Below are 13,768 nucleotides of genomic sequence, written 5' to 3'. Positions count from 1 at the left end.
CTTCACATGTCAAAGATATATCTTTTAAAATAATATTAAAAGAGGTTTACTAATAAGTTATCGCTTAAATGCCTACAAAAAACCCAAGGGTACCACCACCATTGTCTTCTTTCAATAATGGCATTTAGTTGGGTCATCGATTCATATCTTACTTAAATTTCTCAAATTTTCTCCAAGTGTACAAAATATGATCATGATTTGCGCTTGAGACATTTCTTTGCTTTGAGTGCCAAATTTAAGTAGCTTAAGCTGTGGAACCTTGCGAGGCGACATTTCTATCCTCAAGCGAATGTTTCTGATCCTGCTAAAAGAAGTGTTTTCAATTAAAAAGCGAAACCTTTTCAAGGTAGCTTACCCTTCTCTGGAAGTTTTCTTATCCAGTTTTTTAATATTTTTACAAAAAAAGGTCATGACTGACCTGACCTCGTGTTGTGAATGCAACGCGTGCTTTCCTCTCGTATGAACACCCAGCGAAGACAGATGATCAAGAAGACCTGTGGTTTGGTCTTCTGAAGACCCATGGACGATGGTGATTCGCTCTGATATGAGTTCTGGCACTACAGCAGATAATGTCAAGTTTCCTCCCATGAGGAGAACCACGAACATCGGGGTTATCAGAGTATACGAAAATGTATGACACTGCTCATACTGACCTTGACCTGTTTACACATAACCAAATGCATGGAACAGAGATAAACCGTGGGGCGGGCGGATGAAAATATGCCGGATGTGCTGAATCCCTGAGGAAATTTAGAAGCCGGCTACATGGAAATCTTTACAATGTTCTCACATTTTCAACGATTCATTACCATACCGTTTTAAGATTCAGTTGCTAATTTCCATTCTTAAGGCGTTCATTCACTACGAATGTCTTGTGTCTTGATTATAATCTGTGGCTGGTGAAGCGGTAATTATTTCCTTGTTCAGGTTATTATGTATATGTTTCTTTACCAGCATTAATGGGGGTATATTAGTCTCAGAATCATGGGCTCAAATTTGTGAGCGGTTTTGGAGTCACTCAAAGTATGAAGAGAATCACAGTGATGAAATAAGATCTTGTATCACAAGTGTGCATTCGTGAATCCGTAAGCCCTAATTAGGAGCTTAAGATCATGGGCTCATAGTGAAACAACGCTGCAGCCACGACCATAATTCCCCTTTTAACGATCTGGTTCGATCGTAACTTCAGCAGAATTTCCAGTTTCTTCGGAGTATCGCTCCTGTAAGGCGAGCCAAGCCCTCTCTTGAATAGTTTCAGTTAACTAGCATCCTTAGTACTACTAACTAACTGTCTAATTAAAGGTCTTACTCAGAGCAAAAAAATATCCATTACAGAGGCTAAATCCAAGACCTTAGAGCTTGGGAATCCTCTTGAAGGCCTTTTCAACGTTGTTTTCCTGAGGAAAACGAGCTTTACAGGTTATACAGCCGTATTGTGTCTTCATGATCGTTTTCGTTACGTTAGAGTATTCATCTTCTTCGTCCATTTAAAACCTGAATAATTAAAATGCAGTGTAAATACAGTGTCTTGAACATCGTTAGCACTCCATTACAAGAGATACAAGAGAGCTTGAACTGCAACCTCCTAAGAGCTTGACTTAAATACATAGCTCCTATGGTTGCCAGGTGGGTACTCAAACAACAACCGCTATAAAATGTCATTTGAGCTAGCATTACAAATTTGTTCAATAAATTTGGTAACTGACGTATGTAGGATGTAGTAAATGTAATACAGTTCAATTAAAAGTGATTCTTATTACTTGATAGAAGAAATGGAATAGAATCGTATTTCAGCAAATAAAATGTTTATACTACGGTTTTGGCTATCTACCCAGCATGAGTGAGTCTTACTGTGTTGATGAAGACGCATCAAGACTTGAATTCTTCAATACAGTGCGAAAAATTTCGGCAATATGATTTTCATGGTATGGAGCTTTCAAAAATTTTATTGAATTTGTGCGTGCCGTTCCTGCGGCTGGAAATCCAATGGTGCAGCACTAAAGAAGCATTCTCTTCCAAATGTGTAAAATAAATATGCAGCTAAAAACTTTTGAGGCACGTATTTTTGAATAAATGTCTAATTGGAGGTTATTATCAGAGGAAAAATAACCAATATTTGATACTATATACCAATCCCTTGAACCTCTACCTATTGGGCGGTCGGTTAAACAATGAGATCGCAAAGGCATATGCAAATAATTTTATGTGGGTCTTCAAATTGTCCATTGAAATATATAGAATGGGCGTGGCTTGGTTAAAATCCTTTATCGTAGGAGGGGATGGAATGATGACTTTGCTATTTCCAAATAATGTTTTATTCTTTCCGTCAATGGTTTCATTGCCGAGTAACATTATCAAATCAGCAAAGTTTTAGTTCCTTCAACTCCTAAAATGAATCAATAGTTTTTCAGACGATAAACATTGTTAATAAGGATCAACCGAAGGTTTTATTTAACGAAAAGCAAAGTATCTTTACTGAAGAGGAATGACACATCTTATACTTTGGTAGTATACTGACAGATAGACAGCATAGCCTCATGATACGGTAGATGCTTGCAAATTGAGACGGAAATGAGTTTCCAGGAATAATATTGTTCGATAGAAACGAATCATCACGCCCTCATTGCTATCAACACTCGGTTAATGAAATATTGCTCCCTATTTGTATCTCCATATGACCCTCAACTTGTTATTGAATACACGTGTGGCGTTATTGCGAGCGGAAATTAACCCGCGCAACGAGATAAAAAAATTAAGTTTTCACTCCAGTGAGTAGAGTAAATAGTGAATATTTAGTGTCGCTGTCTCAAAAAAAATATTTGCCCACTCGACCCGCGAGGAGGCGGAGCGCAAATTCCCGGGATCTGATGGTGAGAGAGAGGTGTTGATAGAGAGAGGGAGGTGAAGCATTTAAAGGTCAGAGGTCACCTAGTATGCATATGCATCGTCGTCGCGCCTCTAACGCACGCGTGAGCCCTCCGAGGCTATAAACGCCGCCACCTTGCGATAGCTTGGAGACCCTTGAGGAGGGAAAGGGACCGTAGCAACTATCACCTTTTATTAAGGGGACTGACTACCCCAGCGGAAAGCTCCGCTTTAGACCATCAATATTTGGCCATTTACGTTGATTAACGTTGGCCTTGTTACGTTGAAATGTTTCTGCACTTATGTATTTGTGTAATGATGACGTGAGACTATATCAGCTAGTGTTGCTTTCGGGAGTAAACAGTCTGGAAAATATTTTTCCCGATTTTCAGCACACTGTCATGCACTTTCTTTCACTTAACAAAGAATCTAATCTCAAATAATTTAATCTTCTTGCAATTTTCAGGTTATATGCAGTATTTTCATTTCAGTAAACTTATTAATGTATCTAAAATAAAAACATTTACCTCATTATTTTCTATAAAGTAAAATTATAGGCTAAGGCCTGCGATACATATGATGGTTGACAAGGGCTCTCTTAATATACCTGGAATACATCAAGATGATAGTGTAATTGTTGAACAAATTCCGCTATACCTGTTGAGTTTTTGTCTATTTGCGTGACATTTTACTTATTTGAAGCGTTGATTATCATTTTATACTATCATTTTAATCATTTAGAGTGGTGCACAATTTTAAACATTTTACGTACAGTTCTTATCTCTACTTTGACACTATCGTTACAGGACGGGCGGCTAGGCAATGTAACCGCTACGGAAAATGCCTGTCATTTTCTATAGAACTTTAAATCATTCCTTAAAATTTAGAACGTAAATAAATGTCATGAACATACATGGGCGTACCCAGCGAGGGGAAGGAGAGGGCAGCCTCCCTCCCCCAGACACAAAAATTGCAAATTTCTTTATGGAAAATAATATATTTTCAAGTTAATAATTTTAAAAACTATTAAAGATCTGTTACAGTTTCCTTAAAATGTTGATTTCATTCACCTTTTCCATGCTTAAATCTTACCTACAACTTGAAAAACCATGGCTTACCCCTCCCCCCCCAGTTTTGATCCTGGGTACGCCCTTGTGAACACACACCGTTTGATTTTAGGCCATTTTTTCATCTGAAACATTCAACATTTGCTATTATCTCATATGTCTTCATAACTAAATAAATATTGAGGAGTAATCATCAAATATGAGATGTACGTTAAAGTTGACAAGATTCTACTTAATTTACGATGAAAATTGCGATTGCTTGAGTTTGAAACAAGTTACGCGTCACTAAAAATGACCGTTCGAGCGGGAGTGACTCATCCTCCAAAAAGCCGTCCTAATGCGGATCCCTTCCGCTAGTTTCCCTCGATCATGGATGCACAAACACGCAACGCTGGAGGAGTAGTGTTATGAAATAAAGATCACGAAGGGCAGCGAGGCGGCTGGTTGCAGTTGCGAGTCGGGTCTAATTTTTTAATGGGCGAAAGCGGAGTGATGGTGCGCGGGGAGTTTCTCCACAGACCATATCGTTATGAGCCGTGCACGCGCTCCGCTATTCCATTGCGCGCGAGCCGCATTAAGCCGCGAATGCAAATTTGCATGCCGGCGTGATTTCGTGCGAGGGAGAAGCTCTTTCCCAGCGACATCTCCCCCGGCCGCGTAAAGTGTCTTGTGTTGACAGCGCTCCGACGAACGTCGCGTCGGTGCGAGTAAAAAGCTCCTTCTCGCTGCACTTTAGCCCCTAAGTTCTACGTATATTTCTAGTCCCTTCTCTTTCTCTTTTCTCTCCTCTGTCGCTCTCGACAAGCAGGAATGACAGGCCTTTTAAAACTGAGAGCTGTGACCTTCAGGGAAGTGTATTCTCCGAGGGAATCTCAAGATATGTCTCAAGAAAGCAATGCTTCGCTTGCGCGAGTGTATGAATAAAGTGCCCCGAAGTTTTAGCTTAATTAAACTCCGCAAATGTCATAAGTGAGAGAGCATTTTTAAATTGCTCGTATGAAGATTAGAAAATAATTAATGAATTTTATTTGAAAGGGGTATTTTTTACTTTAATTCACCTCCGCTTGTTGGCAGGAGCCAATCTTAAGGATTTTGTGAGGGATTAAGTCTCATATGAAAGTTTTATGAACTTAAAACGACAGGGATATTGTAGGATAACAATTCATGGGGCAGTAAGTGAAGTGTTTCTGTTAACTGACTATGTTCATTTCACAATCGGCTCACCGACGGGGGTGAGTTTACCGTATCATCCTATTCACTTCAAAGAATAATTAACACAATATGCGCCAAAGCGCCACTACCATATACAGTGAGAGTTATTGCTTAAAGCTTTACCACATACAATGCTAATTATTTCTTGTTAATGGCGATTTAAGAGAACACCTCGTATTCTCGGGAATTATATTCTCAAAAAGTGATTAATATCTCTCTAAGTTTCTCAGCCAAAAACGTTAGCTAGCCCAAGTTTCTTATTTTCCTGTGTTAATTGCTGCATTGAATTATTCGTCGTGAAGAGACTGAAATCTTAAAAAACATTTCCAGGGAGTAATTATCACTTCAACCCTATCTACAGCGAAAATATAGGTGAAATTCTTCGATGAACTTCTCAAAGTTGGCAAATTAAATTCAAATCTGCTCATAACCTTTATTTAACTTTGAATCTTCTTTCTCATATCCTAATGGAACATTAGAATGTTCTCACATTAGTGGAATATGAGAATGATAATTCTTCCTCAATTTCACGCGTAATAATCTCCAACGCTCTCTTCGAATGGTAAATTTTGTTTTATATTCCCATACCACCGAAAACAGCAGATATTGGCCTTTTGCATCGGGGTTTTATTCAACTATTCAACAATTACACGTGTACCAACAACCATGTTCTAGGTATTGGCAACCTAGGCAGAGACAATCCAGGCGGGACTCGAACCCGCGACCTCTTGTTTGGCAGGCGAGGACTTTACCCCGACGCCACCGAGGCCGGCAAAATATTGTTTAATTGTAAGAAGTGAACGGACGCGGAGTGGAAAAATTCCTCCAAGTCTGGGAAGGGAAGAATTTTAAGAAGGCTTCTTCCATAAGAAGGCCTTCTTTTTAAGGCTCCCCAGATTGTTTACGACAAACTGAAGCCAGCCATTCAAGTACTGGTATATTATGTTTTAAGATACCCGTTCTGCCTCCTTCCACATTGTTTGTCGAAAGTTCTACGTTTACAAATCTTTTTTTTACTCTTTTTCTTATGTCGCGAAGTAACGCGGAGAGGATAAATGAATAATAAATTTCTGTTCGGCAACTAATGTCCGTTGGTTATTTTCCGAAAGTACTTCCAATTATTTTCATCACAATTTTTCTCTGATTTTTTTTCTCTAATCTTGATTGAGAAGAGGTTGCTTGAGATAACTTGGGAACTTCTTCGTATATCTCTTTTTTATACTATTCTCTTCATTTGGTCCAACAGTTACTACAAATGCCGTGTAGTCATTGCATTTAGTAGTACCATGACGGTGATTTGAAAATGTTTTTTTATCAAGCGTACCATTAGCTTCGACATGTTCTCATAAACTTTGTGACAAAACCGCCATCATTATTAATTACGTAGAATCTAATGGCGAGTCGGCTCCGTTCGTAATTAACTTTTTAAGCCAGGAAGCTAGGTTTCAACAGTTTTTTCCCTTGTGGCGACTGCCCGCCATACATTTCCTAAGCAGAAAACTTGCCCAGGGACAGCTATCCTTTGACTTTCTATGAACTATTAAAAGTTACGGATTGAGTTCAGGGTTTCAGATCCAAAATTTTCACTAAATTGGTTAATATCAACTATTAACGCCGGAGCCTTAAGTTTACTTTTTTCGTAAAATCAGACGAATTTCGGAAACAAGAGTCTCCTTAAAACAAGGCCAAGCCTTGTTTTAAGTAATCTCCAAAAGAAAGAGTAAATATAATCATATTGCAGGTTTCAAAATATGGTCTCTTCTCGTTATTATTGAAAAGAGTATGTAATAAAGCTTGGGTATCTACGTGTCAACTTGCATTTCGCTCGTTTATTTGCCGTTTCGTCGATTAGTCGAACAAATTTCTTAGGTTATGATCTCGTGCTGCCAGACCAGCCGAATTAACTCATACCCTCAATCCAAATTTGTTTCGTGAAGAATTATTGATTTAAAAAAAATTAGCTTCTTGGTTTAAAAAATTGGTTAAAAAATTACTTTAATCTCATACTATCCAGCTTTTCATGTCCTCTTCCTCGTGCTTTAATGCAACGACGAAAAATATAGTTGCACTATCTCGGTCTTCGGGGCGAAGCCGCGTCGAATTGCCTGTGTTCACATACCTGATATGTGAACAGTGACAACTCGGCGTGAATTAACCTTGAAAACCGAGATAGTGCAGTGATTGATTTTAATCGTGGAAGCTTACCTTTTAGATTTAGAAAAATGATTGTGAAAGCTAAAATTTTATTTAATTTTTAAGCGCTCACCGAAAGTGTAGTCATGAGTTATACCTCAATTTCTTGTACCACGAAAATTTCTAGATGTGTCGTGACATTTAAAGAAGTAGCAAATCAGGAAAAAAGTAAGGCCCAGTTGTAGTGATGAGTTCTCTCGACCATTCATTCCCCCAGCCGAAAGCCGCTCATTTCCTCCTCCTGTCCGTTTCCTCAAATAAAGTGCCTCTCCTCTTAACGCTTGCCACTCGCTTACGAGGCTCTCGACTGAGGGGACGTCCGTACGCTCTTTGCGTGGACACCACTCTTTCTTTCTCTTAAGGAGACTAGAGGGCATGAATTATTAATTCTTTCACATGCAAGAGGAAAAACATAAAAGAAATTTCCCTTCCCTTTTCCTCTCTCCAATAACCTCACTCTCACGTTCCCTTTCTTCTCCTCTCGGCGCTCATAGTCCGTCTTTTTTTTTATTTAAACGCGAGTCCTTTTTCGCGATTTTCCTCTCTCCTCGCTCGAAGCGTACACATTTTTCCTCCTCCGCCCACCTTCTGGATAAAATACCTGTTTTCCCTCATTTCCGCACCTGGTTTTATTCATCCGTTCCATTTTTAAGCTCGTGAGAGGAAAAGTGCGGGTTTTCACGAGTGGACAGGTCTAAAAATTTGCGGTGCCTCTCGCCCTCAAATTTCCTCGGGAGTGCGCACGCTGATTAAATAAGCTGGTGATACGTTTGTCACGGGCGAAATGGTCGCCAAATCCGTCACTTTCCATTTCAATATAATGAATGCGACGCGATGGAGTGGTTTATTCCAGCGGTTGTAAAGGTCCCTTTAAGCATTCTCTCTCTCAACGTAAAGGCATAATTAATGAATTTTCCTGTAGAAAATCGGGAAATTGTGGATATCTACGTATAAATGCACAGGTTAGCTCGGATTTTTTGCCACTCCATCGATTAGTTGAACTAATTCCTTTGGAATTTATGATCTCTTGCTGCCAGACCAAACTCAAAAAATCAATACAAATTTGTTTCGTAAAGATTCGCCAGTTTTTAAGTAAAATGTAAATGTGGTACTCATCAAGCACGTCATTGTCCTATCTTTATCATCTCTATGTATTCATGTACGATAAAAATAATTGTAGAATGTAAATTTCCCTTTTTTAGCCTTTTTCTGAAATGACAGCATGAATTATACCTTAGCTTCTGTCACATAGTCAGTGTGATGAAAAATTAATGAAAGATCGTTGTTTTGACACTTGTTACACCAAAATGGTTCGTTTAAATATCAGGATTTTTAAAAAATTCACTCATTTTTGCTAAGTTTTTTTCGTAATGACTAATGGGAAACTAATATATACGGCCCATACTATCCGATTAATTATTAGTCGAACATTGCATTGGCGAAGAAGACGTAAGCTATCACGCATGACAATTCATATTAGCTCATATGCATAGCTCAATGGCTATAATGAAAACTGAGGAATAATGGTCTCCTTAAAAATGAAAACATCAGGAAAAAAATTTCGGGAATGAAAAACTGAGAGACGAAGAAAGAAAGGCAATTTTCAAATGTTGGCGTTTTTTCCTGCAAAAATGTTTGTTAATAGAGGTGTATCATAAGATTAAAAATTTTAAATATAATTTTTACTAAAAATAACAGTTCCTGTATGTATTAGCTATATTATTCCTATATTAGCTATATTATTATGTATTACTATAGTATTAGTATGTATTAATGATATGGACGTATTTTACGTGTATCATGTGACATTGGACTTCTGAATCGGGAGAGGTATGACTTTTACGTCGTACTTACATCTTCTGCCAGATTTCATTGCCCTGCGCTTAGCGTTTTGATGGAAAGTTTGGCAATGCATATCTGACTGTTGGTGGTATCGGTATATTTTGCGTATTGTTTCCATAATAATGAAATCGTAAAAGGGGCTTATTCAATTGATATATTACGAATCAAATTTGCCACTTCAGCAGTGGTTTTCGACGCAGTAATAAAGTATTCGCTTCAGATTGCGGGCCTCTGACGTCACTTCGATTCCTTTGCTGCGGAAAACCCACTAGCTAATCTGATATTGAGTCACCATTACTTACGTATCAGGTGCCTGGTTAGAAATGTACTGGCGTTGAAAAATTTTCTCTGACTCACACTGGAAGAATTTCTTGCGAAGTATCGATCTTATGTCCCAATCGCGGACACCAATGTAGTTCTCATAATCAGTCTTTCGAGGCGTTAGTGAGAAATTTTATTGATCCTCTTTTGCTGGAAAATTACTGCTGAAATTGCGTCGCATTAATAACACCTCGGGGCCAGACCAAATTTATATTTAAATATTAATTATGACTGCATTTTGTTATCAATTATAGCATTTTATATAATCAATGAAGGGCTGTATATTTATTGATTCAGTATATGACCATCTGTTACATGAGAGTTTCCTTTTCGAGCAGATGAAGACAATGAGTGAGTGTATAAAGTATATAACGAGATAAAGGAAGGTAGCGAGTATTTACAACCTTTAAACTTCGAAAGTGAATTTGCATCGTCATGTCAAGCACCTGCTGGCAATTTGCTAAAAATATTGCTTAAAATACTTAACAAATTATAAATGAACTGTTCACCTGGATTTAGAATTCGGTACCTCATTCAACGAGATCTTGTTCGAACTATCATTATTTGTCTCTATTGACCGCAAAATACTTTTTCAATTTGCGGTCAGCATAATTTAATTTTAAGTTATGAGAGATAGTGCTTTGTTGCTTCCGTAATATTTAAGTTAGAGAACGACAATTTGCACAGTTTCAAATTCTAATGATTTATTTTTATCTATCCTGTATGCAGGAGCGGATCCAGGATTTCTTTCTGGGGAGGTGGGGGGGGGGGGGGGCATAAGAAAGGCCGTATCCAGGATTTTGTTCTGGGGTGCCCAAATGCCTCTATGTCTCCATTGTTTTCTTACGATTTCCACATGCTTACTGAAGCCAGCAATTCTTCTTAGTTGGGCTAGGAAGGAATGAAAGAGAATTTATTTATGAGCACTAAGTTTGATTGCTGTTTGAAATAAAATGGACAGGTTGATGATGATTTTGGGACATATTTGATTGATAATTAATTCTCCAATAGAATTTTGTTCAGAGGCAAGACATGGTTTCTTCAAATGCAGTACAGTTTCTTTGAAGGGCTTAGACATAGTGAAAGGAGAGTGAATACAGTTTGTTAGCTTTGTGACGACGGACATGGAGTAGAGCCAAAATTTAGCTAGCTACAGAGAAATGCATAAAAGAATGGAATGAAGTGGATAAGGCCCAGTAGAAGAAAGGAGTTTGTAAGTTTGTTTTAGGAGTAAGGAGTTTGTTTGCTAGCTTTTGGAGCACGGGATTGAAAAGGGAATGCTATATAAGATAGTCCACGAGAGAGAGGAAGAAGTGTTTTTTGATGCTTGAAAGAATAAAGGGATAATGCTAAATTAAAAATGATAGGCTACAATATTTTCAGTACATGCATATATTAAGAAGCTCTTTTTATTTTGACCAGAGGAAAATGTTAACCCCCTGAGAAAGGCACTGCCTTTGTTGTCTCCTTTAGGGCGCTTTTGAATAACATTTATAAACCATAGTATTAAAAGGATACTTTCATGATAGCATCATCCACATGGTTTTGAAGAGGAGCGTGACATTGAGACTCACCATCATTTTTTTAAATGAATATTAAACCATGATTACAAAGAAAAATAGAGATAGAGAGATTAAAATGGGTTGGAATATTGGTGATGTCGTAGATAAGAGATAGAAAATTCTCTTTGATCATGTACGTAAACATATATGCCCTTTTATAGACTTCATCCTTTGTGGAAGTTGGTCCCAACATAAACCAGGAGCACCGATGTCACACCGTTTATAATTTTACGACATGCTTTCCAGCTTGTTACTTCGATTTGCGCATGCGTAGTTTGACCTTTGAGGCTTGTAAAGTAAGGAGTGCGCGATAGAGTATGCTCGCCGTTGCTGCTCTTGAAAATTTTTGATGATGGTATCTGTATTTTACCCTAGCTGCAAATCTTTTTTGTTTGCGTGATCGAAGCCGATTCTCTGAAAAAAGGTTGCTCTTTCTAACCGGATCTCAAACTCTCCCAGTAAACGTGCAATCATGTTAAAATATGCCCGATAGAATTTTGTGTGGGTGACTATGGTAGTGTCAGCAACCTCCTCCTTCCTTGGCGTGTCACCTAGCCGCGGAAGTGTCATCCAAGGTCCTACCTCTCACGTTGGATCGCGTGACCTTTAACAGCACGTTATCGTGTGAATTTAACTGCGCATCACTCAACAAATATTAACGCATCAAAGTTTGTTGCTGGAGTCGTAATTAGCTGTGATGGCATTAATTAATTTCCCATTGAATTTGGCATTGAAATACAATTAAACAATAATTTCATTAAAGAATTATTTTCTGTATGGCCATGACCTCCAAGAAATATGATACCTTTCTATATATGGATGGAGTTTGTACTATTTTAACTGTTAAAATTTTACTTTTCCAAAGTCACCAGTTATTTTCATCAGAGCACGTGACGCGCATATGCGCAGCCATTAAAGTGTAAAAACATGAGAGTATGACTATTTAAAGTAGAAGGTAATAAATAGGAGTATTAGTTTAATTTTATAATAATAGGAGTATTTAGTACATTTATGTAGTATCTTCATGGTCGAAATTCAAGCATGAAATATATATCGTGTAATATTTTAATTCTGTGAAAATTTCATTGTCACATCCATTTTTTCCAGCACGTAATTATTTCAGGGATATGTAACTATAATTTCATGGTTTTACGCTTAGATCGTGAGGATTCCAATTAATTAGTTACATTTATTAACACGTTTTGGGAACTTTTGGTTTTATAATTGCCTCTAATCTCATTAAATACTTTCCAGTAGAGAACTTTCCCGGGCGTTTTAAGAAAAAGTTACGAAAGCTCCGGCTTCCTCTCTATATATTTTTTTCTCTATAAGTAGTTTTTTTCCTTCACGATTTTTTTTCCGCTCGTAATAGATTCTCCATTCTGCAAATTCAAGGTTTCCCATTAAGTCGCATGAGGAATTTTATTTTTTAGAAACATTATCTTTTTCCTTACCCCGCCCAGTTCCCTAGCCGGTTCAATACAACTATCTGTGAGCCGTTAATTTGATGAACTTTTTATATGACTAATTAACAGAACCTTAGGTCAGGTCATGTAATAGTTTTGGAAAAATAAGCTCATATTTAGTGGTAATACGGGTAGGTTGGAAATAAATAAATTCTTAGATAGAAATTCTTTTTGGATAAATAGATTTTGGATAGCCTTAAAATTTATAAATAATTTTTTCCAATTCGTCACTTACCGATTGGTGATTATGAACTTGAACTGTCCTATCTTCTAGTTTTTTAGTGCTCAAAATAAGAAATTTAATAGCGTAATTTATAATGCCAGATAATGAAAATTTTTAACGTTATGTGTGGCTTGTGAAAGAGAAAGTCTCTTTAGAATCTCACATTTCCGTTCATATTATGCACAAGATGATACGATAGAGAATCATAACTAGCAACATGTGCAAATTTTTATAAGTAAATTATTTTTATTCATACAAATGTGCATATTGATATTCACAACTATTTCTCTGCAATTTAAGTCGATTAGTAAGTAGAAGGTATTGTTGCGAAGATTCTGGTTCCTTACGCCGGGTAAACATTTTTCTCTGAAAATGTTTTATCTCGTAAAACTGATTAAAAATTCGGGAGGTAATAGTTTCCTGTAAAAAGTTTTTTGTTTTGAAAAGAAAAAAAGCTTTAGATTAATTTTTAATCTAAGCTATCCAATAGTTGTGAAATTCTAGGTTGATCCTTAAATTAAAAAATCGAACCTTTTTACCTTGGAGCTTATTTGTTTTTTTAATACTTTTGGTTTGGCAAGATCACACCACTTATTTGTTTGTGTTTTTTCCTCATATTAGCTTAAAAAATACAATGGAGGGATTTTGTCATCTCTTTATTGCTTTGAAATCGGTTGGGAACATTAGGATTCGCTCAATTCCACCCGAATGCATCCTTGAGGAGCTCTTTCGAATGTACTCTTCAAATTCTCATCCCGAAGCAGTTTCCAGCGAGGGCATATTTTTTTGTAGTTCGACGAGCGAGATAACCCTAAAAAAATTCCATCTAGACTAAAGGAGGAGAGGGGAAGTAAAAAAAAAAAATTAACATGAAGAATTGGCAATGACGTACGAGAAAAGCACTAGGATTGCACCGCTGAATCCATTGCTCAGCATGTTAGCAAGAGATGCTAAAAGATGTGGTTGACGCGGAAAAGCGTCGTTTGATATTTTTATACTTGCTGAGGCATTAAGAAG

At 37.4% G+C, this 13,768-nt stretch overlaps 1 protein-coding gene across 4 annotated transcripts in view; it reads left to right on the top strand.

Annotated features, from left to right (window-relative positions):
- The window catches only part of LOC124157651 (synaptotagmin 1), a 271,133-nt gene that overhangs the window by 87,089 nt on the left and 170,276 nt on the right, over positions 1 to 13,768 (top strand). The gene's annotated exons all lie outside the window — the stretch shown is intronic.

Source organism: Ischnura elegans, chromosome 4 (genome assembly GCF_921293095.1).
Source record: "Ischnura elegans chromosome 4, ioIscEleg1.1, whole genome shotgun sequence".
Lineage (NCBI taxonomy): Eukaryota > Metazoa > Arthropoda > Insecta > Odonata > Coenagrionidae > Ischnura > Ischnura elegans.
Note: the sequence above shows the minus strand (reverse complement) of the source record. Positions and strands in the feature narration are given on the sequence as shown.